At 44.5% G+C, this 6,255-nt stretch overlaps 2 pseudogenes; both read left to right on the top strand.

Moving 5' to 3' along the window:
* Nucleotides 1–949, top strand: part of LOC139023950 (desmoplakin-A-like) — a 1,172-nt pseudogene extending 223 nt beyond the window's left edge.
* A 55-nt stretch (nucleotides 950–1,004) lies between these two features.
* On the top strand, nucleotides 1,005–3,051 carry LOC139023949 (plectin-like; annotated as a pseudogene).
* Nucleotides 3,052–6,255: the final 3,204 nt, after the last annotated feature.

Here is a 6,255-nt window from a genome sequence, read left to right as displayed (position 1 = left end):
AGAGAGAATGAAAGGAAGAGACTTTGTGGACGCAGTATCAACTGGGAGCCAATGCATATTGAACGCTTCATGGAGATTATCTAGCCAAATATTCAACCAAAAGACCTGACTCACACACAATAACCACAACATCTTCACTGACAACACTATGCACACCACACCTGAGACACAGTCAGAGTAACCAACCATTTACACAACATACCACAGAAAGAAACCAAGCTTCCATGGTATCAGGAAGAATGTCATCCGGCTGCGCGGCTGCTTGCCCTCAAATCCCTATTGTACAAGAAATCTCTATGAAGACCTAAACACAGGAAAAGTCACAGTGACCAGAGGTGAAAGTGAGTGAAATGGACTCAGTACACAAGTACTGGGAGGGAACTAATAGCATTGCAGGTGTAAATATGTTCAGTCCCAAACAGACCATGAGCAATCTACGAGGCCAAATCCAAAGGTCTTCTAACCCTGGACCTCCCTGGTTCTGCTGGAGGCTCAGCTGCCACTGGATTTGTCATTGACCCAGTGAAGAACAAAAGCTCTCTGTAGAAGAGGCAGCCGCTCAAAGGTGTGGTTGGGACGAGTGGAAGAACACAACTGCTTCAGCAGAGAGAGCCAGTCACTGGATACAAAGATCCCTACACAGGACACTAATTTCCTTGTTCCAGGCCTTGAAAAAGGATCTAATTGTCAAGGACCATGGAATTCGCCTTCTTGAGGCAACAGATTGAACTGGTGGAATCCATCGATCCAGTGTACAGTCATCAGAGTGGCAGTAGAGGTGCGTCCAGAGAGGATACTTTGATGAGGAAATGACACCAGATCCTCGATGACCCTGACGATGCCACCAAAGGTTTTTTGACCCCCCAACACAAAGAGAACCTCACCTACCTGCAGCTTGTGGAGAGGTGTGTGACATGACCAGATACTGGCCTTAGCTTACTCGTAATTGTCAAAACGGAGAGTTTTCTTCTTCATTGATGAGCAAACCAAGAACATTCAAAGGCTATGACAACAACTAAGGCGGAGGCAAATTTCAAAGGACAGAAAGTGTCTCTATGGGATCTCCTCTACTCAAAATACATCACAGAGGAGAGAAGGAGAGAGCTTGTGCAGCAGTATAAATCTGGAGCAATCGCTATTGACACGCTTCCATGGAGATTATCCTAGCAATATTCAACCAAAAGACTACCACACAATAACACTAACATCTTCAGTGACACATGCACACCACCACCTGAGACAAAGTCAGAGAAAACACGCATTACACAAACAACCACAGAGACAAGCTTCCATGGTATCAGGAACGAATGTCACGCTGGCAGAGCTGCCTTGCCTCAAAAATCATTGACAGAAACTCTATGAACGACCTAAACCAGGACAAAGTCACAGTGAACCACGTGAGTGAAATGGATCCAGTAACACAAGTACCTAGGAGGGAACTAATAGCAATTGCAGGTGTATATGTTCAGTCACAAACAGACCATGAGCATCTACGGGCAAATCCAAGGTCTTCTAACCCTGGAACCTCCTGGTTCTGCTGGAGGCTCAGCTGCCACTGGATTTGTCATTGACCCAGTGAAGAACAAGAAGCCTCTCTGTAGAAGAGGGGCCGCTCAAGGTGTGCGTTGGGAACGAGTGGAAGAACAAACTGCTTTCAGCAGAGAGGGCAGTCCTGGATACAAAGGTCCCTACACAGGACAACACTATTTCCTTGTTCCAGGCCTTTGAAAAAGGATCTAATTGTCAAGGACCATTGGAATTCGCCTTCTTGAGGCACGATTGCCACCTGGTGGATATCATCGACCAGTGTACAGTCATAGAGTGCCAGTAGAGGTGCGTCCAGAGAGGATACTTTGATGAGGAAATGAACCAGAATCCTCGATGACCCTGAAGATGAAACCAAGGGCTTTTTTTGACCCAACACACAAGAGAACCTCACCTACCTGCCAGCTTGTGGAGAGGTGTGCTGACAGACCGATACTGGCCTTAGCTTACTCGTAATTGTCACAAAGGAGAGTTTTACTTCTTCATTGATGAGCAAAGCCAAGAACATTCTAAAGGCTATGACAACAACTAAGGCCGGAGGCAAATTTCAAGGACAGAAAGTGTCTCATGGGATCTCCTCTACTCAAATACATCACAGAGGAGAGAAGGAGAGAGCTTTGTGCAGCAGTATAAATCTGGAGCAATCCCTATTGAACGCTTCATGGAGATTTCATACGCAAATATTCAAAAAAGATACACCACAATAAACACAACATCTTCAGTGACAACATGCACACCACCCACCTGAGACATAAGTCAGAGAAAACAACCATTACACAACAACAACCGAGATAAGCTTCCATGGTCATCAGGAAGATATGTCACCGCTGGCGAGCTGCTTGCCTCAAAAATCTTGAAAGAACTCTATGAAGACCTCACAAGGAAAAGTCTACAGTGAACCAAGTGAGTGAAAAATGGACTCAGTACCAAGTACCTGGAGGGAACTAATTGCATTGCAGGTGTATATGTTCAGTTCCACCAAAACAGACCATGAGCATCTACAAGGGCCAAATCCAAAGGTCTTCTAACTCCTGGAACTCCCTGGTTCTGCTGGAGGCTCAAGCTGCCACTGGATTTTGTCATTGACCGCCATGTTGAAGAACAAGAAGCTCTCTGTAGAAGAGGCAGCCGCTCAAGGTGTGGTTGGGAACGAGTGGAAGAACAAACTGCTTTCAGCAGAGAGGGCAGTCATGGATAACAAAGTCCCTACACAGGAAACACTATTTTCTGTTCAGGCCTTGAAAAAGGACTCAATTGTCAAGGACCATGGAATTCGCCTTCTTGAGGCACAGATTTGCAACTGGTGGAATCATCGATCCAGTGTACAGTCATAGAGTGCCAGTAGAGTGGGCGTACCAGAGAGGATACTTTGATGAGGAAATGAACCAGATCCTCGATGACCTGAGATGACACCAAAAAGGGCTTTTTTGACGCCAACACACAGAGAACCTCACCTACCTGCAGCTTCTGGAGAGGTGTGTGAGGGACCCAGACACTGGTGCTTAAGCTTTCTGTCTCTGAATAAATTAAGGCTTATCAGGATTTGTCGTAAAATCGTCATCAAAGATGTGCAGATATAATTCTGAAGTATTTTCATTAAATTTTATATTGCATTCCATCTATATTTTATTACATGTAATTGGCTTTCGGTGTTTGATGGGAGAATTTATTTTGAATATCATTTAATAAAAGTGATTTTTAAGTGAATTTTTGTTATTGTTGAAGTAATCCCACAATTTAATTTTACAGTGCCTTTGGAAAGTTTTCAATACTCTTGACATTTAATTCTAAAATGTAATTAAATCTTTCCCCCCCTCATCAATACTAAACAATACCCCATAATGACAATGCAACAACATTTTTTTTAACATTTTTGCTAATTTAAATTAGAAACCCCGTAAAAATTACATTATTATTCAGACCCTTTACTCAATACTTTTTTTGAAGATCGTTTGGCCAGCGATTTTAAATCTTCTCAAGATCTGTCAGGTTGGATGGGAGCGTTGCTGCACAGATATTTTCAGGTCTCTCCAAAGATGTTCGATTCGGTTTTCAAGTCCGGGATCTGGCTGGGCGCTCAAGGACATTCAGAGACTTGTCTCCGAAGCCACTCCTGAGTTGTCTCTGATATGTGTTTAGGGTTGTTGTCCGTTGGAAGGTGAACCGTCGCCCCAGTCTGAGGTCATGAGCCATCTGGAGCAGGGTTCTTCATCAAGGATCTCTCTATACTATGCTCCGTTCATCATTGCCTTGATCCTGACTAGTCTCCAGTCCCTGCCATTGAAAAATATCCCCACCACCGTGCTTCACCGTAGGGATGATGCCAGGTTTCCTCCAGACGTGACGCTTGGCATTCAGGCCAAAGCGATCAATCTAGTTAGGTGTTCATTAGACCAGAGAATCTTGTTTCTTCATGGTCTTAGAGTCTTTAGGTGCCTTTTGGGAACTCCAAGCGGGCTGTCATGTGCCTTTTTCTGAGGAGTGGCTTCCGTCTGGTCACTCCACCATAAAGGCCTGATTGTGGTGAGTGCTGCAGAGATGGTTGTCTTTCTGGAAGGTTCTTCCATCTCCACAGAGGAACTCTAGAGCTCTGTCAGAGTGACCCTCAAGGTTCTTGGTCACCTCCAAGTCCCCGATTGCTCAGTTTGGCCAGGCGGCAGCTCTAGGAAGAGTCTTGGTGGTTCCAAACTTCTTCCATTTAAGAATGATGGAGGCCCTTTGTTCTCGTGGACTTCCAATGCTGGCAAAAATGTTTTGGTACCCTTTCCAGATCTGGCCTCTACCAATCCTGTCTCGGAGCTCTACGGACAATTCTTCGACTCATGGCTTGGTTTTTTGCTTGACATGCACTGTCACACTGTGGAACCTTATATAAACAGGTTCGTGTGCCTTTCCAACATCATGTCGCAATCAATTGAATAACCACATGTGGACTCCATCAAGTTGTTAGAAACATCTCAAGGATCATTAATGAAAACAGGATGAATCTGAGCTCAATTTCGAGTCTCTAGCAAAGGGTCTGAAATACTTATGTAAATAAGGGTTTGTTTTTTTTTTTTGCTTTGTCATTATGGGGGTATTGTATGTTAGATTGTTGCCCCCAAAAATGATTTAATCAATTTTATGAATAAGGCTGTAATGTAACAAATGTTTGAGAAAGTCAAGGGGTCTGACTATTTCTGAGGCACTGTATACTGTAATTCTTGTCAATGCCAATCTTATTCACTATTGCATGTATATATGCTATTCTATCCTACGTATTCTACAGATATAATAAATTATCAAATCAAAATCAAATCAAATTTTTTCAGTCCTACACATGGTTAGCAGATGATCAATATGCGAGTGTAGCGAAATGCTTGTGCTTCTAGTTCGACAATGCAGTAATAACCAACAGTATTAACTAACAATTCCACAACACTAACCTTATACAACACACAAGTGTAAAGGGATAAAGAATATGTACATAAGATATATGAATGAGTGGTGGTACGAACGGCATGGCAAGATGCAGTAGATGGTATAGAGTACGGTATATAACTATATGAGATGCGTACTGTAGGGTTGTAAACATAAAGTGGCATAGTTTTAAAGTGGGCTAGTGGTAGACATGTATTACATAAAGATGGCAAAATGGCAGTAGATGATATAGAGTACAGTATATACATATGAGATGGGATAATGTAGGGTATGTAAACATTATATTAAGTGGCATTGTTTTAAAGTGGCTAGTGGTACAATTTTTACATAATTTCCATCAATTTCCCAATTTTTAAAGTGGCTGGAGTTGAGTCCAGTATACATTGGCAAGCGGCCGCTAATGTTCTAGTGGTGGCTGTTAACAGTCTGATGACCTTGAGATAGAAGCTGTTTTTCCAGTCTCTTCGTCCTGCTTTGATGCACCTGTACTGACCCTCGCCTTCTGGATGATAGCGGGGTGAACAGCGCAGTGGCTTGGGTGTTGTTGTCCTTGATGATCTTTATGGCTTCCTGTGAATCGGGTGGTGTAAGGTGTCCCTGGAGGGCAGGTAGTTTTGCCCGCGGTGATGCGTTCTGCAGACCTCACTACCCTCTGGAGAGCCTTACGGTTGTGGGCGGGAGCAGTTGCCGTACACGGCGGTGATACAGCCGACAGGATTCTCTGATTGTGCATTCTGTAGAAGTTTGTGAGTGCTTTTGGTGACAGCCGACATTTCTTTCAGCCTCCTGAGGTTGAAGAGGCGCTGCTGCGCTTCTTCACAACGCTGTCTGTGTGGGTGGACCAATTCAGTTTGTCCGTGATGTGTACACCGAGGAACGTTAAAACTTTCCACCTTCTCCGACTACTGCCCGTCGATGTGGATAGGGGGGTGCTCCCTCTGCTGTTTCTGTAAAGTCAACATCATCTCTTTGTTTTGTTGACGTTGAGTGTGAGGTTATTTTCCTTGACACCACACTTCGAGGCCCCTCACCTCCTCCCTGTAGGCCGTCTCGTCGTTGTTGGTCAATCAAGCCTACCACTGTAGTGTCATCCGCAAACTTGAATGATTGAGTTGGAGGGTGCATGGCCACGCAGTCGTGGGTGAACAGGGAGTAAGGAAGAGGGCTCAGAACGCACCTTGTGGGGCCCCAGTGTTGAGGATCAGCGGGTGAGATGTTGTTACCGTACCCTCACACCTGGGGGGCGCGTCAGCAAGTCCAGGACCCAGTTTGCACAGGGCGGGGTCGAGA

Source organism: Salvelinus sp. IW2-2015, unplaced genomic scaffold (genome assembly GCF_002910315.2).
Source record: "Salvelinus sp. IW2-2015 unplaced genomic scaffold, ASM291031v2 Un_scaffold560, whole genome shotgun sequence".
NCBI lineage: Eukaryota > Metazoa > Chordata > Actinopteri > Salmoniformes > Salmonidae > Salvelinus > Salvelinus sp. IW2-2015.
Note: the sequence above shows the minus strand (reverse complement) of the source record. Positions and strands in the feature narration are given on the sequence as shown.